Here is a 26,930-nt window from a genome sequence, read left to right on the forward strand (position 1 = left end):
TTTTGTGTTTTTTTTTTCCAGTGAGGCAAAGAGAGAGAATTGAGCTCAGACTCAACTTCAATATACTGCCTAGGGCACAACAGAAATATCAATACATTGGAGAGAACCTGGATTTAAAAAAACTAGGGTGAGGATAAAACCTTTAGCTGATGCTGGAAAGGTTTAGGTCTAGGCCAGAGAGCAGAATCCCACCAAGTTGGACTATGTAGAGAAACCAATGACAGGAACTTCAGGACTGACACCATCTGAATTTCTTCTCAGCCCCCATTCTACCTCTAGCAGAAGCTATGTTAGCAAAGGTACTGATGGCAGCCAAGTGTAGGTGGCTTTAGGATCAACTAGCCAAGGTTTCAAATTCTCATTCCTTTACTGCCTAGCTGTGTGATCTTAGGCAAGTCATGTCACTTCTCCAAGTCTCAATTTCTTCCTCTGTACAAAGTATATCATGAGGGTGAACTGAGGCCTGAGGCAATGGTGCATTGCATACAGCACTGTTCCTGGGACGATAGTGGATATTTCACATGTGCATTTTTGCACCCCTCTTTAGTCTTTCTCAGCTTCATATGATTTTTATACCACCTCTCTAGATGTTCGTTGGATCTCAGGACCTATCTCTTTCAGTATGAAATTAAATATTAAATTATCCTAATGGAGAGATTTTAAGAACTAAAGTTCCAGAGGCCCTGCTATGGAACCCAAAGCCAGAGCATTCATGGTGGAGTGGACAGCTAGACTCTCCATCTAGTGCTCCCTCCTTCACATCACCATGGTGTTCTTGGGGTGCTGGTTGCCATGACTACCTAATCACTTCCTCTAGGTCTGACCACAACAACAGACTGAAACACTTGCCAAACTCCCAGCCAAATAAGCAGCAGATGTCCAATCTGAAAAACATAATTCCTGAACAATAATGTTTGTTTTCTCATTCATCACATGGACCCATCCACAGAGATGGAGGCAGAGAGGCAGCTATAGAGAGAAACCAGGAATAAAACCTGGGATGCAGAAAGACCCACACTTATCTCTGTGTATTCCCCTGGATGAACCATGAGGGGGGCATTTTTCCTGATGTGACATCCTGATTCATTTATGGAGTCATTAACTCTGTTCAGTTGGTTTTATGACAAGTTCAGAATAACCATACAGTAGCAGTGAAGGACAAAGCTAAAGCCTTCAGAGTCAGACAGGTATGGGTATCAATGCCACTTTTGCCTCTGACTAGCAGGGTGACTTTGACCAAATTCGCTTCTCTGAGCTCCATTTCCTCATACAGAATGAAGATTATAATACCTGCCTTATACAGTTGTCATCATTGGATTAAAATAAAAAGAAATGTAGCACAATGCTTAGACCTAGAAGGTTCTTAATGAATGTTATAAATTTGAGTTAAATTGTCATGCAGTTTGATATACCCATTCTGCCATAATATGTCAAGAAGAATTATTGCTTTTGAGACATACAGAATCTCACCAAACAAAGGGAGTCTTACAAATTATTTCAAACAACACTCTTATCTTACAGAAGAGGAAATTACACAGCTAACTAGTGAACAGCAGGGGTAGGGTTAGAACTCCAGGGTTCTAACATCCAACCCAGTACTTTTTCCAGCATCCAATAGTGACTGAGAAAGGGAAGGAGGGAAGAGAATTTTCAGATATTGAGCATCTGCTATTCACAGATATTCTGCATGAGCTCTTCTGTTTAGTTCATACAGCAATAATAGATGTAATATATTATTAATCTTAATAAATGAGCAAACTAGAATATAGGCTTTAAAGAGCAGGGAGTATGTCTTTCTTGTTCATTCTTGTATCCTCAACAGGCAGAACAGTGCTTGTCACCTAGTAAGTGCCCAGTAAATATTTGCCAGTGAGCAAGATAAAGTAATTTGTCAAACCCAAATAACTAATAAGTGACAGAACCAGGACTTGAAATAAAAACCTGACTCTGAAGTCCATCCTTTTTCTGAGCCGGCTCTTGCGCTTCCTTCCCTAGCGGAACTGGGAGGCCTGAATGAAAAAGGAAGGGAAGTCTCATTCTTTAAGAAAGTTGTAAATTCCAAGGTATTAAACTAAGCATATTTGTATATATTATCTCATTTACTTTTCACAATCACCAAGGATAACTATTTTCTTTTTTTAAACATATGAGGAACTATATGAAATACAGAAAGCTTTGGTGACTCTTCCAAGTAAAACAGTGGGAAGAATAAAAAGCAGAACCCAGATTTCAGTGCCAGAGTTTCACCTCCATCAGACACTCTTCTCTTAATATCACACCTGCTTATACTATGGGCCCTGAAGGAGGCTGGTGGTATGCCAGGAACATGATATCAGACCTGTACACAATGGGGCAAGCATAGTCCCTTTAGGTTTGCCACTGGATTTTTTTTTTAAACTTTTTATTTTATATTGTAGTATAGCTGATTAACAATGTTGTAAAGTTTCAGGTGGACAGCAAAGTGACTCAGCCATACATATACATGGATCCGTTATCCCCCAAACTCTCCTCCCATTGCTACTGGATTTTGGTCAAGATGCCCAACTCTGTGGTAGCCTTCTATGACCAAAACCACAAAGATAGAAAACTAATAAGTTGAGGGTGGCTGGGTGCCTGGGGACACTGTTGGGGCTTGCAACAAATCTGTCTATTGCCTGCTTCCCCCCTCCTAGCTAAGTTTAATAACAAAATGCATTGGTTTCTTAAGCTTTTATTAGCATTGTTTTGTTATCTGCAGCCAAAATCTTTTTTATTACTATTTTTTGGGGGAAGGAGAGAATAGTAAAGACCATGGCACTTACTGTCTGTTCTCTCACAAACAGGCAAATCTGTATACTTGCGAATCCTCAGTGTCCGTATTTTCATTGGTGGGAGGTATCTGTTGGTTGAAAGTGTCAGAAAAGAATTTGAGCCAGCTTCTATGAATGTGAGGAAATCGTCAATAAGAATAAGAGGCATCTCTTGGAACCCAAGTACAGGGATTCAGCTGAGCCTGGCAGTAGAATGTAACTAGGATCTCAAAAGCATTTGGCACTCTGTTTCTAAGAGTATCTGCTCTTTTCTTTTCTCGTCGTCCTTCTCTTCTTCTTTCCCCAGCCATCCCCTCTCATCCTTCCACTCCCTTCTCCCTCTTCTTCTTCTCCTTCCCCCTCCCCCTTCTTACCTCTTCCTCCCTCCAGCTCCTCTCCCTGCTCCTTTCTCCATCTCCTTCCTCCTCCTCTTCCTCTTCTCCCCCTAACCTTCTCTCTCTCACTTTGAATAACAGCCTCCATTGGTATCTACATTTAGTTGTAACCAATTCAACCACCAAAAAAGAGACTGAACCTCGGTCCAAATTAAAGTTTCTTGCAGAGCAGATATCATTGGCCACACTCCAATCCTGTGGCCAATGCTGCAATAGACAACTATGACCAGGAGGAAGGATCATGGAGTATGACTCTGACTTCTTAGAGCTGGTCCCTGGACACCATGTAGATGATGGAGCAGGGAAGTTCTGACAATAGATGGACAACCCAAAGCTGTCCCATCTCCTCTCTCTTCCTGAGGCATGGAGTGCTGGTGTTAGTTATTAGCAAGGCCAAGTGAGAACCCTGGCCTTACTGAAGTTTGGTCCTTTATTCATTTAACATTCAACAAGTTCTACTCCAGGTATTGGGCCTAGAGCAGTGACCAAAGCTGGCTAAGTCACTGCCTTCAGAAGTCTGATCCTTTCCCCCTTCAATTATGGGATGTTTCACATCCTTTCAATAAGTTATCCCTTTGTCCAAGCTCATTTGAGATGGGTTTGTGTCACTTCTAACCAAAAGTGTCCTGACTAATATAGGAATGTCACAACTGACAGATCCCCTAATATAAAACTGGCTAAATTGGGATATATTAGGGAGTTGTGAGGACTCTGCCATACAGGGTGGATATATTAGGAATTATATTGTTCAAGGGTGGATCCTTGTTAGGAGGTAGAAAATCAGTTTGGTTAAAAGATTATCTGTGAACGTACAATAAGTGTTGTTAAGTTGTACGTAAAGAACAACAGTAAGTATTCTTTATATATACTGAATACAAATTCCTTAGATATAAAATTTGCAAATATTCTCTCCCATTCTGTGGGTTGTCTTTTTGCTTTTTCTTTTGACATAAAAGTTTTAAATTTTGATGAAGTCTAATTTATGTTCTTCCCTTGTCATTCATGCTTATTGTATTATATATGATAAAATATTGCTTAATCTGAGGTTAAAAAAAAGTGTCAGTTGTCTGCTAGAATTCATAGCATTGCCCACAAAATAGGAACTTTAGGAACCTGGTAGAAAAATGTCAAAATATTGCCACCTGTGCTTCTTCAAGTAACTTGTTGATTTTGGCCTAATAGCAAATAGAGAATAGCTGGACAGATTTCCAGCCCTGTTAAAAGAATTAATTTCTTTCCACCTGTAGTGAGGAATTTGAATCGGTTGAATCAGATAAACAAGTGCCTTAAGAATCTGGTCTTAAAGTTGGTGCAGCAGAATCTGGGAATCCTAGTGATCAGATTCTTTCTGAGCAACTCTCCTGTGTATCCCTACCTGGGAACATTGGAAATACACATTTGGATGGTAGCAAAGTTGAGACAGGAGCTACATGGCAGAAAAACTGAGCCTTTCCTCATTACTCCAGCCTATTACTCTTCAAACTTTGAGGCAGAGGCCAATAAGCTAAGATCTGAGGAGATGTGCAGAGTCCCCAGTATTGAAATTAAGAAACTTATGGTACAAATATGAGGTCCGAATTCAAAAATAAAATTTGGGTGAGATTTCTGGTATTGAGTACCAGCAAACTGGGTCTCTCATGCCTCCTCCCTCCTCTAACCCAGTGAAATCAATAGGCTTGGCTAAGAAAACACTTTAAAAAGTTGTGCTGTAAGAAAGACTCAAGCCTAGGAAAGAGAGACCTGTGCTTATTGAACCCTGAAAGCAACACTTGGGTCATATTCATGACTCAAACAGAAATGAACTACCAAAACTGTACAGTCGCTTGTGATGGAACCCTCCTCAATTCTCCTATCAGTTTTGGTACTGACTAACACTGGCCAAAGAAAGCCCTCTTGGTAGGTAGAACCCAGGGCAGCTAGAATAACTGATCAAGGAACAGAGACCCATGAGAGTGAGTAGTGCAGCAGAATCCAGGTGATGCTCTACCCAAGTGACTCAGTATCTTGTTGCTTCCTCTCACCCTCAATAGGGAGTCTTGTTATCCTTTATTTCTCCAATGCTTGTAGAATGAGTGTATTGGGCTGTTAAGTACATTATTTAGCCCTTGATGTGAAAAATCGCAAGGAGCCCTAGTAAGCCATGCTCAAGAGGAGGAATTGATACTCATCAGAAAACTTGAGCTTGGAAGAAAACTGGCCCCAGGTTTCTCTTCTGGATTTATCAACTGGGTGGGACTTCAAGATTTTCCCAATGGGAAAAGGGTTGACATCAGATGAAAAATAATTAGTTCTGCAAAAATAATAGCTAATGCTCATTGAATCATTATTAAGTACCAGGCACTGATCTAGGTCTTTATGTGCATAACTCATTTAATCGTCCCAACTCCCCTATGAGGAGATACTATTATCATCTGCATTTTACAGAAGTAATTAACTAGCTTGCTTAAAGTTAAGCTGATAATTGAATCTATGGCTTGGGTTCTTAAATACTATGTTACATTTATTTTAGGTTACTTCCCTTGCTTGTATTTGTTTTTATTTTCTTCTATTTCTTACTGCTGTATCTTCTTGGCAGCCTATCTCTGCTGATTTTTTGAGATGCAGTTGACATGCAATAACCAGTAAAAATTGATGAGTTCTGACATATGTTTACACTCATACAAATCACTACAGTTCAAATAAGGAGCATATCCACCACTCCTTCTCCCAGTCTTCCTCATGTCTCTTTGTAGTCTATCTCTTCTCCTGCTCTCCCCCATCCCTTGGTAACCACTGATCTGCTTCCTGTCATTATAGATCTGTTTGCATTTTCTAGAATTGGAATCATATAATATGTATTATTTTTCTGTCTTCCTTCATTCACTCAGCATAATTATTTTGAGATCCATGACTTAGAGTATATCAATACCTTGTTGTTCTTTATTTCTTTTGGTTCACTGTATGCATGCTGCTGTGTATAACAGTATGCGCATCAGCACAGATATAACTGCTATGAATATTCATGTACAATTCTTTGAGTGGACATATACTTTTATTTTAATAAATATCTAGGAGTATAATGGCTGGATTGTATGGAAGGTGTATGTTTAACTTTTTAAGACACTGTCTCAGAGTTTTCCAGAATGAGTGTACTATTTTACCTTCTCACCAGCAATGTTTGAGTGTTCCAGTTGCTTGTATCCTCACCAGCACTTGATATGATCAGTCTTTTTAATTTTAGCCATTCTAGCTATCAAGTAGAGGTATTTCATTGCGGTTTTAACTGATGTTCCACTAATGACTAATGATATTAAGCATATGCTTATTTGCCGTGTACATCTCTTTGTTAAAAGGCTTATTTTGGCAAATATTTTGTCCCTTTTATTTTTATTGGATTGTTTGATTTTTTTTAAAAAAATTGTTTGTTCTAGTTCTTCCCCCTGGAGTCAGCTTCCGTTGTCTCTGAGAGGATATTCCAGAGATTAGAACACAGATGGAGTTGATGAGCATGGTTTAGTAGATAGGGCACAGGTTTGGAAATAACCTGATATATTTGGATTTGCACTTCAGCTCAATTACTTGATAAATTATGTTGCTTTGGACAACTCAGTTCATGCCCCTGCACCTTAGTTCATTTGTCTGTAAAATGGATCTGGGGAACCTATATCCCAGTGTTTCTATGAGGAATAAAGGAAACACTCATTTTAAACAAGTGGCATAAAACAATGAGAAATAACCCTTATTAAGGCCAAGTCCTAAAAAGAAGACTACTTATAAGAATTTTAATTATAAGAATTATTAGGATACTCTCAATACCAGATATTAATGTAGAATAATATCTGGAATGGCATCTTGCTTATTATTTCATTGTTTAATATTTTCTTCCTTTCTGTATTATATATAATATGCTTACTTTGCTGAAGAAGTTTCTCATACACACATATCTAACACACCCCGATATTATCACACCCTAACACATCCGGTGGTATTAGTCTCTCACCAGGGATCTGGGAGCCCTTTGATCTAGAGGCTCTTCTTAGTCATCCTGTTTTTACACTGTTTTCATCCATTTTTGAATTCCTCCTTTTCTGTGTCCTGCCTAGGTAGACAAAGCAATAGTCACTTCCACATGGGTAATCGGCCTGCCAATGCAGGAGACACGGCTTCAATCCCTGGATCGGGAAGATCCCCTGCAGAAGGAAATGGCAACCCACTCCAGTATTCCTGCCTGGGAAATCCCATGGTCAGAGGAGCCTGGTGGGCAACAGTCCATGGGGTTGCATAAGGGTTGGACATTTAGCAACTAAACAACAATAGCAACAGAGCATTCCTACTCTCTCAGTCTTCAGGGGCTTAAAGATACAAGTGATCATCAATAGCTAATACAGAGGTTTATTTTCTTCCATTGTACACAAGGTACAAGGCACAAGTGGTAGCTCAGTGGACCTCTACCTGGACCTCTGAGTCTCTCTCCCTGGGCCCTGAGCTGCCTGCATGGCTTTCTTGGTGGGGGGAGGGGCAGGAACCGATGAACAGGATGACAGCTATTGCCCCTGGCTCTTTGACAAGAAAAGAGCAGCTTCCAGACAGGGTTCAACCTGCAAAAAGGCTCCCCTGCTGTGCAGGAATTATTCACTCTAGGATAAGCTTCCTGTGCAGTAATATCAAATATTCCTGCTGCCTAAACTCAGAACTTGACAGCTTAACTGTTTCGTGCCCAGTCTGCAAGAGCTTCAGAATCCTCTGCCACAATGCTCTGAACACAATGGGTGCCCAGTAATGGTAGTTTTCTTCCTAATTCTGATGTCTACTCTCCCAAAGGTATCCGGGCCATTTCTCCAAGCTCCCCTGTGGTTAATGTTACTGTGGTTCTGTATACATGTCCTCACCCCTGGAGACCACTTCAATTTCTGTGAGGTTCCTTCCTTTAGTCCTACCGGTCCTGGATGAACCTGTCAATCAAAAAACTATTGCCTGCTGTGTCAGTTAACCAAGGATGTTGCAGCCCTCAAGCCACTACAGACTGACAGCGAGCTCTGAGAGAACTCAGGATGGAATCAAGTGGACTGCCAAGCCCGCAGCCCCTGCAGCCACGCCCTCGACAATGGTGCATCCTGAGGAGACTCAGGATGGGAAAGGAGAGCACAGGATACTGCACCTGGGTAGCTGAGGTGTGTGTCAAAGGAATGCTTTCAGTGAGCTCAGACTCTCGCATCTTCCCTTATGTAGAGGAGCACTAAGTTCCTTAACTTGAGACACCTGGTTTTCTTGAATTAACATAATCTTTTGATGTCCTGACTTCCTTGTCTTTGTTGCAAAAACTCCTATATATCCTAGTTTCTCCCTTCTCCTGAAAAATATCTTCAGATAGCAGTTTCTCAGAGCTATCTGAGATGCTGTGTCCTGGGCTTAAGTCCTCAGTTTAGTTCACCATATAAAACAGAATTCTCAACATTTGGGTTGTGCATTGTTTTCAGTCGACAGACCCAACAACCAGCCTCATAAAAGATGCCAAGGGACTCAAGGAAGATCGTGCGTGCTGTGTGTGCTAAGGTGCTTCAGTCCAACTCCGTGTGACCCTATGGACTGTAGCCCACAGTCTCCTCTGTCCATGGAAGTCTCCAGGCAAGAATACTGGAGTGGGTTGCTATGCCCTCCTCTAGGGAATCTTCCCGACCCAGCGATCTAAACTGAACCCACGTCTCTTATGTCTCCAGCATTGGCAGGCGGGTTCTTTACCACCAACTTCACCTGGAAAACCCTTATGGAAGATCACAGACCTATTAAAAGGATAAAGAGCCCTCCCAGTGTGTTAGGGCTTAGACCTGTCCTGAAGAACTTCACTTATTCTCAACCCGAAGGCAATAGGACATATCTTGGTGAAAAGGCGGATGAGATATCTGAAATAGCCATCTCTCTCACTAAGTGGAAGCATTCTGGCCTTTTTGGCGGAGAAATTCATCACAATAAACCTGCAGTAGATTACAAAGGGTACGTGGAAGGAGGCGGATGTCCTCCGGGATGCCGCAGGAAGACTGGCTGAGACTCAAATGCTAATAGCCCCACCAATGAGTGTGGACAACATGATTACACAGGGACTGCAAGGCCAAGTTGCGCACTCTCTCCCCAGCTGGCAGGAGCAGGCTTCCTGGAACAGCTCCCGCCTACCTTCCAGCCTCTCTGCACTTGAAAAAACTTCCGGGAATCTTACTTCCTGCCTTAAGCATTTTCAGACAAAATGAATGGATCCAGACGTTGCCCCTCACACAAATCTCAGTGCCTTACATTCCAGCACCATCATTAGAAAACAAAACACTAAAACACTAAATCAGCTCTTTTATGGAGCAAAGTGTTACCACTAGAGAGAATATCAGGCTGGATCTGAAGGATGTGCAGAGATTGAGGATCTGCAGGGATCCTGGGGAGAGCTCTGTGCCTGGAGCTCCCTGTGCTGGGCTCCTTATCCTCTGTGATAAGAACAGTCATCATCAGCTTTAGGAGTGAGGGGACAGAGGCTCATGGAGTGAGTGGTAAAGAACCCTCTTGCCAATACAGGAGACGTAAGAGACATGGGTTTGATCCCTGGGTTGGGAAGACCCCCTGGAGAAGAGCATGGCAACATACTCCAGTGTTCTTGCCTGGAGAATCCCATGGACTGAAGAGCCTGGTGGGCTATAGTCCATGGGGTTGCAATGAGTCGGACATGACTGAAGTGACTTAGCATGCACACATGCATATAGAGATTAGCAATGGACCTGGGATTTGATGAGGAGTAGATCTGATGTCCAAAGCACATGGATTTCCCACTGTAAGTATTTTAGATTTTTGCAACATGTCCCTCATTTCATGCGCCTATATGTCAAACAGCCAAACACTCTGGTCTCTAGCCATGCTGTGCCTCTGACTTTTGAGGTTGTGCCCAGCAGTACTTATTCTTTTTTTTTAATATATTTTTTTTTAATGTGGACCATTTTTAAAGTCTTCATTGAATTTGTTATAATATTGCTTCTGTTTTCTGTTTTGGTTTTTTGGCCACGAGGCATGTGGTATCTTAGCTCGCTGACCAGGGATTGAACCCTCGCCCCCTACATTGGAAGGCTAAGTCTTAACTACTGGACCACCAGAGAAATCCCAGCAGTACTTATTCTTTCCTCTGTTCTTCACAGTTTTCCAGGCTGTTGAGACTACTCACAATCTCTTCCCCTTCATTCTCTCCTAACTTCTCCACTGGGCTCTTGAGGGGCCAAATGCTTCTGTGAGGAGAGAACGGTCCCACAGTGAGGAGCAAGGTCTGCATCTTTCTATTTCAAAGCTGGCACTACTGTTCCAGCTATTCATTCAATTCCCACTTTTTGTTATTTTGGTGGTGGTCGTATGTTGGGCTTCCCTGGTGGGTCAATAGTAAAGAATCCACCTGCAATTCAGGAAATGTGGGTTCAATCCCTGGGTCAGGAAGATCCCCTGGAGAAGGAAATAGCAACCCACTCCAGACAGAGGAGCCTGGCAGGCAACGCTCCATGGGGTCTCAAAGAGTCGGACCCAACCTAAGGACTAAACAACAACAAAAGGGTGTTCACTGGTTGGTCTGACAGCAACTCTAACTTTAAAGCTCTTTTGGTGAATACAGATAAATGACCTGCCCCTCTTTAACTCTGGTTAGTGGCTCCACTCACTTCTTTAAGGTGTTCATTTTCCAGAAACTTCTCTTGACAATTTTGGACATGAAGGATACAAAGATGAATGAGACTTGATCTTAGCCTAATAGCACTCAATCTCTATCATTCAGTGTTCAAGAAATAGAAGCCATTCTACGTATTTCAAGCACAGAGGATTTCAGTGTGGGGATTAGAGGCTCATAGGATCATTGCAAGGGCTGGAGGAGTGGACTGTAGGCTCCAAGATAACTTCCAGAGAAACCTGCTACCTCTGCTCCATCAGAAAGGTGAACATCAGGAGGACTCAAATTCAATCATGAATTCTAGATTCTAGAATCTATAACAAATCCCATATTTTTATCTAGGGAATCAGAAAGGCAGCTTCAAGAAGCTGTTATTACTGCTGTTAAAACTGACTCTTGAAAATCATAGAACTGTTGATGAGTTACTAGAATACAATGCAGAAAAGCTTCATGTCCCACAACTGTGCTTGCCAGCAGAAAATGTCTAAAAGAGCAGAATTTCCTTTGTTTCACTTTTATTTTTCAAATCTCATTCATGTACATCTATTGGCAGAACTTAATTTGCATTCAGAACCCTATCTACAAGGAAGTCTGGAAAATGGTCTTTTATTATGGAAGATGAGAACTGGGACTGGGAGAATAATTAGCAGTGTTCCCCATGGAGTCATGAATGTATACATGCACTAAAGTGTTAGAGGAAGCATGTTATATAATCACAAAGAAGAGAGAAATCAGGTCTACTTGGGGTTCAGGGAACATGGCAGAGAAAAGAGTCCTCCTGTTGAGTCTTGAAGAATATCCTGTAGAAGTTAACTTAGAAGCAGGAAAAACAGGAATATAGAGATGATACTGTTGAGAGGATACTGCAACATGATAGACAAGACATGGTTAGAACCTAAATTAGGATTATGGGTGTTGGGCTGGAGAAAAGTGGGTTTGAAATATGTCAGGAAGTTGAAATATGTCAGGGCTTGATTGAGCTGAAATAATTGGGAACAATTATTGCATGTATACTGTATTCCAGGCTCTATTCTATACATTTTGCACGTATGAACCCATTCAATCCCTACAAAGCCCTATGAAATAGGTTCAGTTATCCATCCACAAATGAGGAAACTGAAGGACAGCTGGCAAATGTTACAGCCTGGTTTGAAACCAGGTTGTCTAGTTTTAGAAAATGAATACTCAACAAATTTACTATGAAACTCCTTTGCTTTTAGACATAAAGTCCGCCTTCCTGTACTTTATTAATCTGCATTTTACTTCTTAATTCCGGTTTGGGCCCTGAATCAGGAGTTCTTTTAACCTGGATGTTCATGGATGAATTTCTGCAAGTCTAATGAACCCTGAAATTGTAATCAAAGTTTTTCAGTATTTGTATCTTGTTTTTCTGGGAAATGGTGGCAAGACTTATCAAATGGGTTATCAGAGATTCTCAAATGGGTTTTTGACCCCAAAATACATTTAAGAACTTTGCCTTAGAGTAGTGGTTCTCAAAATGTGATCCCTGGATCAGCAGCATCAGCATCTCCAGGGAACTTGTTAGGAAATGTGTATTCCCAGGCCCACCCAAGACCTAGTAAGCCAGAAACTTTGAGGGTGGGGCCCAGAAATCTGTTGATGAATCTTTCAGGTGGTTCTGATATATGCTTAAGTTTCGGAAACGCTGCCTTAACACAGGCATAAACTTGAGTGATACGGCATTAGACACAGTTCACTGGCCTAAGTGGGATTTTGACAATGCATACAATCAAAGAAGATAGAGGAAAATCTTAGAAGCCTGAGATCCTTTTTGGATTCTCTCAGGAAGGAAACACTGAGGTATAGCTTTGAACTCTGCCAATATTTTGACAAGACATTCCCTGCGAGCTTCTGTGGCTCTCAGAGCAGGCATTTCTGGGAGCTGCTGGACTCAGGACTTGCAGCTGAGAAGATGCACACCATGGACCTGTGCACCAGTCCCACAGTACCTGGGCTGCCATCCTCTCCCCTCCCCCATATAGTTACTTCTAGGGCTGCAGATTAGGTATCTTGTTTCATCCAAGGTACACAGACCTCTAAGGCCATTTCAGCAGAGGATAACCTGTCCAGCCTCTTGGGGCATCTAGTATCCTCTGACACCCTGCTCACCAGGAGGTGCCAGGACCTCTGGACCACACCTTGCCCAGTTGACACAACAGCCGTGTGGCCTGTGCAGTATTGCTGCCTGCAATGCCAGTCTCCTTTTACATCTTCTGGGAAACATGAAAATGTCCAGAAACAACCTGCAGTGCCGGCTGATGGGAATGACAAGGAGGCTTGCACCCTGCTCCCCTGAGGCCTCTCTCCTCCAGAATCCCAGGCCTGGCTCCTCCTTTCTGCTAAGTCACAAAGCTAGAAAGCTCTTAGGGTAGGGAGAGAGCAAGTGCCTGCTTGTTGGCTTGGAAAGGTTCTGGGAATTCATTATGATCTAAACAACTATTCCAGTTATTCATGTGACTCAGCCCCTGAAAGCTGGATCTTCCTGTGTCCACGGGGCTGGGTGATGCTGACTCAGTGCTGAAGAGGGCACCTTGTCAGCCCTCCTGGGCTCCCCACTTCCACCCTCCTCCCCATCATTCCCAGAGGACACCAAAGGGAAGCAGACAGTGGAGCTGAGCTTCGAGGCGTGTTCAGTTTCATTTCTAAGAAGGCAGCCAACCTCCTCCCATTACAGCTCTCACCACACACATCTGTCAGTCTTTTGGGCATTTTGGAGGGGAAGTAATAAGAAACAGTCACTCAGACATCATACACGCACATATGCATTTAGCACATGTTCATCCAGCACCTACTATGTGTCTGGTTGATTCCTGAGGGCTGAGATTCAGAGAGACATGGCTGTATCTGCACATACCATTCAGGAGTCTGGTGGGGGCAAATGTATTCACAGGCATTTAGGAAGTAATGGGGAAAGCACTGTAGCTGAGCCAGAGAGAGAGCTTTGAGAACCCTGAGCAATGAGTGGCAACCATTTCTAGGTGTCTGGAATTCCTCTTTAACATGCAACAAAATTCAGTGTGGGTGGGAATTACTTTTGTCTCTAGGAGCCAGAGAGAGAAGAAAATGCCAGGAAACAAAACGGTACAAAAGAAGGACTTTCTGGAAGTAGGGAGGCTAAAGAAGGAGACAAAAGGGCGGGGAGACTAAAGTGTTAAGTTTAACAGTTTTGCCAAAAGGTCTTTTCTTAACTTGAACCTATTTCACTCTATCTGCTAGGCAGGATGGTGAAATATCCCTGAAATAGTAGGTAAACTGCTTGAACTTTTCTCGTTTGAGGAAGAAAAAGAGAATAGAAAGATCCCATGCTGCTGTATAGAAATGAAAGAAAACTACAGATACTAATGTGGGCATCTACTGTGTATCAAAACTTTGTATGTATAGTATACCTCATTAAATACTAACAGAACATGCACACACACACACACGGTAGATTTTGTTACACAAAGGGATAAAGCAGCATACCCAAGGGTAGCTGAGCTGAGATTAGGACCTGTGTTCTTGCCACTTACAAACTAACCTTGCGTGTAGGTATATAATGTAAAGTGAAAGTGTTAGTCACTCAGTCATGTCTGACTCTGTGACTCCATGGACTGTAGCCTGCCAGGTTCCTCTATCCATGGAATTCTCCAGGCAAGAATACTGGAGTAGGTAGCCATTCCCTTCTTCAGGGGATCTTCCCGACCCAGGAATCAAACCCAGGTCTCTTGCATTGCAGGCAGATTCTTTACCATCTGAACCGCCAGGGAAGCCCAGAATGTAATATAATGTTAAGAAATACTCATATCCTCATTTTACAGATGGGGAAACTGAGATACAGGGAAATTAACTAAGCTCTCCAGGGTCATACTAGTAGTGAGTAAGGTAACAGGATTTCAGACCCAAACCTGTCTGAATTCAGAGCGTGGACCCTTTCATCACACCACCCTGCTTTTTTTTTTTCTTCTTCATTTTTGAGACCAGATTTCATCTCTCTATAGTATCTACTGTCTGAACTTCTGTAAAAATGGAACCTGATATCATATCCTCCAGGATTATGATTATCTACTATAATGTTAGAATTAAAATAGTCATAACTCCAAGCATGCTTTCTTATTCATTCATTTAATACATTTATATTGAATATTCATCTGCTTTTCCCAGACACAAGGTCCCGAGGGTGGAGCAATGAAAAAGGCAGCCATTTTCTTCTCATGGAGTTTTCAGTGTAGCCTGGAGAGGAAAGCAGGAAACTAAATATATAATTGTTGTATAAGAATTACACAACAATCAGTTTATTACAATGGCAGTAAATACTACAATAATGATAGCTAACACCTCAATTAAACTTACTTTGTGCCAGGGATTATTCTGAGTACCATATATTCATACAGTTTTACTCGTTTATTTCTTAACATGCCAGTGAGGGAAGTGAAGAAATCAGTGAAGGCTTCCTGAAGGAAGTGCAGCTTATTCTGGAAATAGGAAGAGTTAATTTTGTTGAGGAGGGGAAGGAAGATCAGAAGTTTGAGTCTAGGGTGGTAAGGTCCATGTATTCACTAGCCACATGAAGCTTTAGAGTACTTGAAATGAGGCTAGGCTGAATTGAGGTGTGATGTGAGTGTAAAATACATTCTGGGTTTCAAAGACAGTATAGGAAAAATAAAGTAAAATATCTCATTAATTTTTGTATTGATTACATGTTGACAAGATGCTATTTTGGCTATAAAGGGTTAAATCAAATCTATTAGTAGAACTAATTTTGCCTATTTCTTTTTACTTTTGTTTTAATGTGGCCACCAGAAAATTTTAAATTACATGTGCAGCTGATATTATATTTTGATTGGACAGTCCTGCTGTAGAAGCCTGGGGTGTGTCAGGGAGCAGGGGCATCAGGGAAACTAGAGCCTGGAGGAGGCATGGAGAATGATGGGAAAAGAGAAAGAAGGATGCTGAGGCAAATGTAAACAGATCACCATCTGTCCTGCAGGTTAGAAAAAAGTAATTACAACCTGTATAAACTGTCTGAGATGGTTGGCGTGACTAACTACTGAAAATTGTCTCTCAGAACCAGCTCCAGCTGTGAGCCAGATTAACACTATTCTTAAACTTGGTATTGTAGATGGAAGAGGCAAGAACAGGACAAAAAAGTAAAGAAATATGCAGGGACATCTTAGGGTAAAAGTCAAGCCCTATGAATGGTCCCTCCACCCCAGCCCTATAACATCTTCCTGCCTGCCCCTTACCTCTCTGTCCTCAATCTCCTACTCAGCTCTTTCCATACCCCACCCCACCCAGTTACACTCATCTCTCTGTGGGGCCTCCGATACGCTAGGCATGCTCCTACCTCAGGACTTTTGCTCCAGCTGTTCCCCTTACCTGAAAATTCTCCTCTCTGCTATCACATGGTTGCCTACCTTAACCCTTGGTTCAAATGTCACCTTCCCAACAAGGCCTACCTTGACCATCTTGTTTAAAATTGTACTCAATGGCACTCCCTTACCTTACTTATTTTCTTCCCCCATAGGATTTATCATTTATTTCTAGCATACTACTTTCCTAAGTTTGTTGTTAATCTGTCTACTAGAAAGCATTCTCCCTAAGACATTGACCCCAGGTTTATTTCCCTCAGTATCCCCCATACCCAGCTGGTATCTGGCCTAGAGTAGTTGCTTGATGAACAGGTTTGGAGTAAGTGTCAGTGGCACTGATTAGTCCACTCCTGGTTGTTGAATAGGAATCCTCCATGCACTCTCCTCTCCTTAAGAAAACGACTTTTTTCTCCTTTTCCTGGAGGTGGACTTGATTAACATTGCTTTCCACCCAGCTTTTACTCCTCAGGGTTCTGCCGTGTTCTGGATCCCAGTTCTACCCCCTAAAGGGTAGAGAAATGTCTGCTGCTACCAGACAGCTTTGGGGGCTGGGAGCTGGGATTCCTGGTACCTTCCTGGCTTTGCCCAAGCGCAGATCCCCTCCCCCCTGCCTGTTTCCTTAGCTGTCAGGGGTTCTGGGCTCTGTGGGAGGCTGAACAAGGTACTTGGTGGATCAAGGAGGAAAAGGAGGGATTCAGTTGTCCCATACTGGGCAGTGGTTTTCAAGCCTGGGTCCGGGGACCAGATATATCACCATCACCTGGGAACTTAATAGGCATGCATAGCCTATGGCTCCAACCTAAACCCACCAGTCAGAAACAGGAGGGTGGGGTGGAGCGGGCAACGAGGGGTTTAACAATAATTAAATCATCGACTTAATTAAATCGTTCAATTAAATGAGTGAACAAAGCCTCGCGGTGATTCTGATGCACTCAAGTGTGAGAATCCCCGGGCTGGGGAGAACGAGGGACTCTGTTACAGCTTTGAAGGCAGGGAGGAACTTTAAAAAGTCAGGCCAGAGGACAGGTCCCACGGGCAGGCTAGCTCAGGGTAGGTTCCCTGTGCCGGAGGCAGCGCGGGGTGGTCTGACCTGGGAAGTTAAAGGCCGGCGTTGTTCCCAGGTCCTCCACCCCCACCCCAGGAAAGTCCCGCAGCGCGGCCGTGACCTTCTGAAGGCCACAGCCCTCTCCAGGCTGGGCTGTCTGGAGCCCTGGGAGCAGGCACTGCGCTGGGAGTGCCCTCTCTCCACCGCTGCCAGGCCACCACCCCTCCCCCTGTGGTCCCCCGCCGAGTCCCCGCTGGTGGGCTCCAGGCTTCAGCCAGCAGAGTCCCTCCCTCTGCCCCAGCCGCCAGCCGCCTCAGGCCCCTCTGCTGTCTTCTCTATCTTGTTGGAGCTCTGTCTCTGTTTTTCTCTCTTCCTGCCCGATTTGTTCTCCTTGCCTCCCTTTATTTTTCATTCTGATACTTTTATTTATTTATTTTTTAAACAGAGTCACTAAGCGCCCACGATGTGCCCTGGGTGGTCCTAGGCTCTGGGCAGTGAGCAGTGAAAACAAGCAAAGCTGTGGGCAGGGAGCTTACTGGGTCTTGAATCCATCTCTCCCCACCTTCCTCTGCTCCCTCTCCACCTCAGCTCTCCCGTGCCCTCTCAGCACTGGTTGTTCTTCCCTCTACCTCTCCTGTTGTATCTAAAGGAACCTTTCTTTGTGTCCCATGGTAGGACAAAAAAAATGCCCACTCTATTATAAAGTTGCAGTTAAAATGGCAATCTTACCTTGAAGGACACTAGTTTCAAATGTTAGCAGCTATGAACACCTCAACCAAAGTTAGTTTATTAGCTTCATGCAGACAGTCGGATCCTATGAGGTCACCTAGTATTTACCTATTAATACATTGACCTTTGTGCTAGACACTCATTTATTCGAGAAAATGCATGCGTGCATCCAATGACGTATTGAAGACTTAGTTTTGCTAGAGGAGATTGTTCTCAGAATGAGCTCTGTCCAATAAACGGTGTTCTTCACAGTGCTCTGAAGAAATTAAAACAATGATGCAGAGTGACCAAACAATGCCACATTTAACCCTTTCAACCTCCCTTCTAGGTGAATAAGACTGTATAATAATTTGATAGATATGAAAACTGAGGCTGAGAGACCATGCCCCTTGTCCTACCTACAACTGAAAAGCTGCACAACCAAGATTTAACCCCCTGTATGACTGACTCCTGAGTTGGTTCCCATTAACCTTCAAGGCCAGCTTGGAGGCAAGGCTACCACAAAGAAAATGGAGGTGAGGAAGGAGGAGTGGAATGGCTCTGGAGAGGAAACTTTTGAGTACTGAACTGAGGTTTGGGTGATGCTGTGTGTTATTAATGAAGTTTCATGATCTCTCTGGGCCCTCCTTATAGGTAAAATGTAGAGCTTCGCTCTTTGGCTACAAAGGCCTCCTTCAGGTATACTATGTAGGTTAGCATATAGGGTCTGGAGCCAGACTAGCTGGGCTGGAAATCTGCTTCCACTACTGACTTGCTGTGTGATCTTGGACAAGTCCTTTAAGCTTTCTGGGCCTCAATTTTATCATCTGAAAGATTGCTATAATGGTTACTGCTTCACTGGGCAGATGACAGGGTAAATGGTTTCTAAGGTTAGGAAGAGTATTTAGCACAAAGTAAGTACCCAGTGAATGTTACCTGGTTCTTTTGTTATCCCAGCGCTAGATGGAGGCTTCTTCACCCAGGCCAGGAACCTGTCACCCTGCAGCCCTGGCCTATCTCATGCCTGGCTCCTGCCCAGTCTAAGCCCTTTCTTTCCCAAAGCAATGAAAGTCATGATCTCTAGTCCTGATTGTGAAGGAACCAGGATATCCTAGGAGTCTTGGAACCCAGTGGATTTTCAGTCTGGCTCACTCACAAAGGAGATAGTTTAATGTAGAAGAATTAGAAACTTTTCATCATTAAATGTATCTGCTTCCACAGAGGTTTTGTGCAAAGCTCAAAGCGTGTTATCTTTCTTTCAGGTGGGCTAGACTAGAGTCCAAAGTCAGCGAAGACAGTATTGCATGCATGCCTGCTCAGTTGTATCTGACTCTTTGTGATCCCATCGCACCAGGCTCCTCTGTCCATGGGAATTCCCAGGCAAGAATACTGGAGCGGTTTGTCATTTCCTTCTCCATGGGATCTTCCTGACCCAGGGATTGAACCTGCATCTCTTTCGTCTCCTGCATTGGCAGGCAGATTCTTTACCAGCTGACCCACCGGGGAAGCTCAGTATTACATGATGCCAAAGAGCAGGGCCTTTGTGTCGTGGTTGATTGATCATCCTAATGGGAGGACCTTAACTGGTTTTGAGTTTCGATTTTCTTTATTTTAAAATGAGCTTGACAGCAGCATCTATCTCATGGCAAATTTGTTGAAATGAAATGAAAAATTGCATACAAGCATTGAACACAGTGGCTAGTACACAGTAATCATAGGATGGATGTTGGCTATGATCATATTAATAGACCTCATGGATTTTGTACTTTGACTTTTAGTTTCCTCATCTAAAAAATGGGAACAAAAATATTATATATACAGTCTGCCATGTACTGTCTTCCTAAAGGGATAGAGAAGTGTGTTAAACATCATAAAGCTTCACATAAGTATGAAGGAACACTCCCTGGCATTTTTCCAATGTGTAGCTTGTCTCCCCTTTCCCAGCTCCCAGCCCTGCCAAGCAGTCACACAGAGCCACTTAGCGTCACCTACACAGATGTCTGCTGTTTCATGCCCCAGCACCTGTGACCTTTGCACAACTCGATATCTCTGACTGGTATGCCCTTCCCCTCATCCTTCAACTTACATACCTCTTGCAGGATGCCTAAGAAACCTGACTCATTCTCCAAGGCCCAGCTCCCAAGGGTCTCCTCTCTCAAATCCTCTTAGATCCAGGCAGCCAGAGTCAGTCATCGCACCCCTGCTTTGTAACCCACTGTAACGGTTCAGACTGCCATCACCTTGCATTGCAACTATTGTTTAACCTTCCATTTAATGGCAACAATGATGAAGCACGTAGGCTCTGGAACCTGAGTTCCAATCCTGACTCTCACACCTACTACTTATGTTACCTGGGTAAAGTATAACTTACCTTCTCTGTGCCTTAGTTTCCCTGTCTGCCAAGTAGGGATGATAATAATACCTCCCTTGTATGGTTGTTGTTGAAGCGAGTCACCTTAAACAGAATAGTGGCTGGTGCATAATAAGTACTGTGTAAATTTCAACTTTCATGAGTGTTTCTGTCTTTCTTATCTGATGGCACAGACTGGGACTTTTCCTCAGTGCCTACAATGAGCTCTGGCACACAGGAGCTCAGCAAATGATTACTGAATGAGTGGCTCAGAATCCCATGGTCATGAATTCTTGTGTCTCCATTCAGTCATCCCTGCTCCCCACCAGATCCTACCTGCCCTCCAGTTTTCCTTAGAAGTGGGTCTTTGTAGCTTCTGCTCTCCATTTAGTCCCAGTGCTGCTTTCTCCATCAGAGGTTTCCCCTCCTCTTGTCTAGCTTCCTACTTGGCTTTTCTGACTCTGAGTCATCTTCTCCCACCTGAGCCCACAGCCCTTCTTCAGACCCTGCTACCAACGCATTGTTCCCTCCATGCAGCCTCTGCTTCTGATCCTTCTGGAGTTCATATTCTCTACTGAATTAATTCAGAGGTTTTTAGCCAGGGCTTTCCAGGTCCCCCAGTATTTGGGTCCCCACCACCATGAATTTATCTTCTCAAGAAGGGTTTGCTTGGGTGCTTCTCTGAGCATGGTGAAGACCTCACCATCTTACCATCCAGTCATCTATCCACCCATCCGTCTCCCCACTTATCCTCCCACCCAGAGCACCCATACATCTGTTCACCCACCTACAACTCATCACCTTTCTATCCGTTATTTATCCATCTTGACCTATCTTCTCACCTACCCACAGACCCACCAACCAACTTACCATCCATCCATCCTTCCTTCCATTCATCCATCTCTTTATCCACCAGATCAGTTAACATTCATTATATACTCCCCCCTCTCCAGTCACTATATGGAATACAGACTTGAACAAGAAGAGCTGGTTTCCTATTTCATGGAGTTAAAAATCTACCTGGGAAAATTAGAAAACTGAACCACAATTTGTGGCCAAAGGTAGTTTGTGTCATATGGGTGCTATGGCAGGTTCTTAGAGTCCATACATGAGCTTCAAGGATCTGTAATTCTGTGGGTGACAAGGTGTGCATGGTGCCTATTTATATACATGTGCATTTTCAGGGAAGAGGCTCCATGGCTCTCATGACATTCTCAAAGGGGGTCCCTCGGAAGCACTAGAGGCTGCATAAGGAGAAGCGTGAAGAAGAGTTAGCTCTAGTTCAGGGCCTTGAGGTGGAGGAAAAGTGGAACTAACATTTATTTTAGGCCCACTGTACTATGAACTGAATGTTTGCTGCTGCTGCTGCTAAGTCACTTCAGTCGTGTCCGACTCTGTGCGATCCCATAGACGGCAGCCCACCAGGCTCCCCCATCCCTGGGATTCTCCAGGCAAGAACACTGGAGTGGGTTGCCATTTCCTTCTCCAATGCATGAAAGTGAAAAGTGAAAGTGAAGTCGCTCAGTCGTGTCCGACTCTTAGCGACCCCATGGACTGTAGCCTACCAGGCTCCTCTGTCCATGGGATTTTCTAGGCAAGAGTACTGGAGTGGGGTGCCATTGCCTTCTCCAGAACTGAATGTTTATATCCCCTTAAATTCATATGTTCAAGGCTTAACCCTAAGGTTAGTCATTAGGAGGTAGGGTCTTTGGGAGGAAATTAGGTTTAGATGAGGTAATGAGGGTGGAGCCCCCATGATGGGATTGTTATTGTTGTGTTATTGTTGTGTTCGACTCTTTTGAGACCCCATGGACTGTAGCCGGCCAGGCTCCTCTGTCCATGGAATTCTGTAAGCAAGAATACTATAGTGAGTAACCATTCCCTTCTCCAGGGAATTTTCCTGACCCAGGGATCAAACCCTGGTCTCCTGCATTGCAGGCAGATTCTTTCCTGTCTCAGCCACCAGGAAAGCCACCGTGGTGGGGTTAGTGATTAGTGACCTTATAAAAAAATGAGAATGTTCTTACTTTGGCAGTAGTATACTAAAATTGGAAGGATACAGAGAGGATTAGCATGGCCCCTGCCCAAGGTCGACACACAAATTCATGAAGCATTCCATATTTTTCTGTGACAATCTAAAGGGATGGGATGGTGGGGGGTGGGAGGGAGATTCAAGAGGTTGGAGACATACGTATACTTATGGCTGATTCATGTTGTATGGCAGAAACCAGCACAACATTGTAAAGCAATTATCCTCCAATTAATAAATTTAAGAAAAAAAAGAAGAGGAGACATCAGAACTTCCTCCCTCTGCCATGTGAGGATACAGCAGGAAGACAGCCATCTACAAGCAAGGAAGAGGATCCTCACCAGACCTGACCATGTAGACAGACACCCTGATGTCAGACTTCCAAGCCTCCAGCACCATAAGAAATAGATGTCTGTTGCTTAAGCCATCTAGTCTTTGGCATTTTGTGATAGTAGCCTGAGCTGACTAAGGCTCTATATGCCAGGCACTACTTCTTCTACTTATGCAAACTTAGACATGTCCTTATCTGGAATATAGGAATTAAAGAGAAATATGGCCAAGGAAATGAGCTTTTCCCAAGCACTGGGCTAGGCAGCATCTTCTTATTGAACGCTTATAGCAACCTTTGAAATAGGCATATTATCCCTATTTTACAGAAGAGGAAGCTCAGAGAGATAAAGCAAGGACCACAGTTACACTGTCATGTGGGGCACAGAGAATTTGAATCCAGGTCACTGGGGCTCTAGGGCCCAGGAGCTCTGCACCCCACCCCACCAGGCTTGTCTATGGATCAAGGGTGACCCTGAGTGAGTGAGTGCTTTAGAGCTGTAGAACCCCTCTCAGGCTAAGAGAAGATGCTGTTGTTGTCTGTGCTTAGAGAAATGTTAAAAGAATTTTACAAGCCTCAGGAATTGCTGTCATTAAATTTTCAACAGCTTTTTCCTGCAGATTCTGCCCATGAAAAAGGTCAGCGAGTGTTGGTTCTCACCCAGGGAGTGTTATCACAGCGGTTTCCAGGAACAACGCTGGCACAGGGCAGACACTTAGCAAGCACTCATAGGTGGGTCTGTTGACAGAAAAGTGCCCTCAGCCCCCAGCCAACCTCTGTGGCCCCCTCTGCTGGGGGAGTGAGGGTGGGCAGCAGCCTGCTCCATCACAGCTGGCAAAATAGATGTCGCCTTAAAACTGCCCCAGTGCTTGGAACCAGGGGTCCCAACAGCAGGGTGTATCGTCACTCAGGTCCAGGGGTGTCTGAAACTTCAAGAAAGTTTGTGTCCAGGCCAGCTGCCCATCCAGACTCTCTCCAGGCTGCCACCACTGCCTTCCCTCACTGAAGGAGTTCAAACCCAGGTTGAAAACCACTGGACTTCTTGCAAAAAGGAGATTGAACTGGATGACCCCTAAGCTCCCTTCTGGTCATGTAAGACCAGGAGGAATTAAGGGAGAAAATGTTTTTTCAACTAAAACTTTTCTCCTCGAAGGCAGGGACCGTGTTAATTTGTTGATTTGGCCTCATAACCAGATATACCCTCCCTCACCATCCCCTCAGCCGGCACCCTAGTCTGAGACACGCTGGCATGACGCTGAACCGCTACCTCTGCTTCCTCACTGGCCTCCCTTTACACAGCTTGTCCCGTCCCGGTCAGACTGGCCTTTCTAAATGGATCGTATTATACCTCTGGCCTTCTCCTTGCTGAATTACAAGGCCAAAAGTTTTTACCAACAGCTCCGCATTCTTAACTTACTTCTTTACAATCTGTGCCATTCCACCTATGCTCTGACCAGCTCCTCCCCCAACTCATGTTCTCCTGGGCTGTTTTTCTGCTCTCAGAACCCTTAGGTTCCCCATGAACTCCTCTTCAGCCACTCAACAGGGAGCCAACCAGGCCTCCCCTGAAGCCCTAAATCTGGGTAGGTGGCCTTCTCTGTGCTCCACAGTACCTGCAGACTTCTTCACTCTGTATTGTAATTTTCTGCTCCATTTTCTGTCTCTCCCACCAGCTGTAAGCTCCGGGCAGGCTACAGTTGTGATTGCTTGTTTATCATATTCTCAGCGTCCAGCCTACAAGACCTAAGACCCTCACTCGTAAGAGGTGCTTAATGAACATATCTGCATTCCTTCGAGCAGGGTTCTACTTGGAGGCAAGGTCCGATTCCTTGCCCCCACGCTTGAGAGGCCTCTCTACAGAGGCCCCCAATGTGGAAACCATTAGCGCGCCCTCCCCCTGCCCTTAACTGAATTTGCTCGGAAGAGGCAGGAGCTTTTTGGAAGCACCTGAATCCGATTATAGAGCTTGGAAGCAAAGCCAGGCATAATTGGGCTGCCTCACCCACCCCACCCCACCCCCCTTTTTTAGCCAGATGACCAGCATCCTGCCCCCGCAGGCAGCCCTCCTGCCTCTCTGCCAGCCTGTGCTGGCTGTGACAGCTCAGCCACCACTGAATGGGCAGCTGCGGCCGCATTTAGAGAGGGTGAGGCAGAGACACTCACTTCAACTCTGACATTCAGTCCGTCTCTTGTGACTCAGGTTGCCCCTGGGGCTGCAGGATGCGAGCAGGGCTAGCCCTTTCATTAGGTATCTGTGACATGGGAAAAGGTCAGACAAGTGGGCTGTGCTGCTGAGTCACCGAGCGTGAGTGTCCATCCTGGCAACCTGCCCATCGCAAGGGGCACCCATTTGCCCTTTGAAGGTGGTTTGATTCCTGGGATAGATTCAATGCAGGGCATGCGGGGGAAGATGGACCTTGTCTGTTTTTGTAAAAGGAGCCGATGTAACATGGTCGGGAGGAGAGCTGTCTTTGGAGTCAGACGCACCTGCTTCGGAGTCTCAACTCTACAGCACTGGCTGCGGTCCCAGAAGCAAGTTCTTAACTTCCCTGACTCTCAGACCTTCATTTATATGGTGTATGTGTGCTAAGTCATGCATGCTAAGTCGCTTCAGTTGTGTCTGACTCTTTGTAATCCTATGGATTGTAGCCCGCCAGGCTCCTCTGTCCATGGGATTCTCTGGGCAAGAATACGGGAGTAACTTACCATGCCTTTCTCCAGGGGATCTTCCTGACCCGGGGATCAAATCCTCTACTCTTATGTCTCCTGCATTGGCAGGAGGGTTCTTTACCACTAATGCCACCTGGGAAGGAGGCCATCCTATACCTAAGGCACAGAGCTTCTGTGAGAATAAATGAGGTAAAGGATGTAAGAAGCTTAGCAGAGAGCTTGGCGAACAGCAAATGGCCCATAAATGGTAGGTATTATTATTTGGATACGCTGAGCGGGAACTTGATCCCCAGGGAACACAGTGTCTCCCCACAGTCACCAGAGTCTTGGCCCCCACCTTCCACATCCATAGTCACATAGTCCTGGCTTGGGGCAATTTACTTAAAATGGAGATGAGCCAGGAAGAAATGAAAAGGAAGGAAAAGGCTAGTGACATTTAAAAATTTTTACTATTTCACATGGACAAATTGTTTCCTTATGGTTGTGTTGGTCTCAGTGGAAACCAGATGCATAGGTAGACACAGGGCCACACAGGCAGCCGGGCAAGCAGGGTCTTACTGTGTCTGCCTTGTTGTCCTAGACAGCTGGAGAAAGCAGAGGTTGTTAACTAGGCCTCTGAAACGCACACTCCTTTACCATTCACTGAATTCCCACCCACCGGGTTGCACCCTTTGACTCTTGGCTCAGTATCCTCCCTCCATCCAATGTTCTACTCCTCCAAACAGAGGGAAAACATCAAAGAACTCTTCGGACATCGCGGAGAAGACCAAATTTGCTCAGCGTCGTTTGGCAAGCTGTTTAACCTCCCTTGTAACCTAGCTATCTTTAGCCTCCTCGATACTATTTTGAAATGTCAAACTAGCAAATACTGCTTCCAGAATGGTTCTGATCTGGGATGTGACAGGATGCTTGGGGAAAGGGAGACGAGTGGGAGGTGGGGATGGGAAGGGAGCTTTCTGGTAGAGGGGGAGAAAATGCACTAGCTCTACAACTGCCAAATCTCTCCCTTCTACTGGCTCAGCCACCTCCTCCAGAAAGCCAGCACACTTAAGGGGCAACGGGGGCATTGAGTCCCACCTGGACCTAACCTCAAGGGATGTCTGCTTATCTGACTCTGGAGCCAGACCTGGATGTCCTGTTAGCCAAAAGAGCAAACTGACTCTCGTGTACCCAGTACAGTCTAAAAATATTCATTCATTCACTCACTTATTCACTCATTCATTCAGCAGGTATTTACTGAGTAGTAACTATGTGCCAGGCATGGTACTAGGCACTGGGAGCACAAAGATAGCTTGCAGAGATTGATACTCATTGGAATCATCTAGGCAGTTGATTAAACTAGAGCCCCTCCTGCAAGAGTCAGTGCAGCAGGTTTGATGCAGATCTGGGAGTCTGCATTTTGAATGAGCACCCAGGCATTCTGCTGCACATAGTTCAGGGTATGAGAACCCCTAGTCTAGCTTGTAACAACATCTGTTTTCTAAGAAGCTCCCCAGTACCAAAAGCTAGGAACAATGAAATACATGTTACAGCCCCAGGCCTTGAAGGACTCACCATTTACAGACTCCAGAAAGAGACAGATGTCATTTC

General features: G+C 44.4%; 1 protein-coding gene, 1 long non-coding RNA gene and 1 other non-coding gene across 4 annotated transcripts in view; 2 read left to right on the plus strand and 1 right to left on the minus strand.

Moving 5' to 3' along the window:
- LOC145505042 (uncharacterized) lies at positions 1-25,514 on the minus strand. The gene is made up of 4 exons (XR_014052740.1): positions 25,377-25,514; positions 18,093-18,240; positions 2,802-2,878; positions 1-2,009 (listed from the first exon to the last, which is right to left on the minus strand). It is a non-coding gene; the product is annotated as an uncharacterized LOC145505042 (long non-coding RNA).
- The window catches only part of LOC145505040 (uncharacterized), a 387,325-nt gene that overhangs the window by 143,790 nt on the left and 216,605 nt on the right, over positions 1-26,930 (plus strand). The window lies entirely within an intron of this gene.
- On the plus strand, positions 22,334-22,438 carry LOC145508045 (U6 spliceosomal RNA). Its single transcript, XR_014055314.1, has one exon. It is a non-coding gene; the product is annotated as a U6 spliceosomal RNA (small nuclear RNA).

This window comes from Giraffa tippelskirchi, chromosome 5 (genome assembly GCF_054371585.1).
Source record: "Giraffa tippelskirchi isolate mGirTip1 chromosome 5, T2T-mGirTip1v1.2.pri, whole genome shotgun sequence".
Classification (NCBI taxonomy): domain Eukaryota; kingdom Metazoa; phylum Chordata; class Mammalia; order Artiodactyla; family Giraffidae; genus Giraffa; species Giraffa tippelskirchi.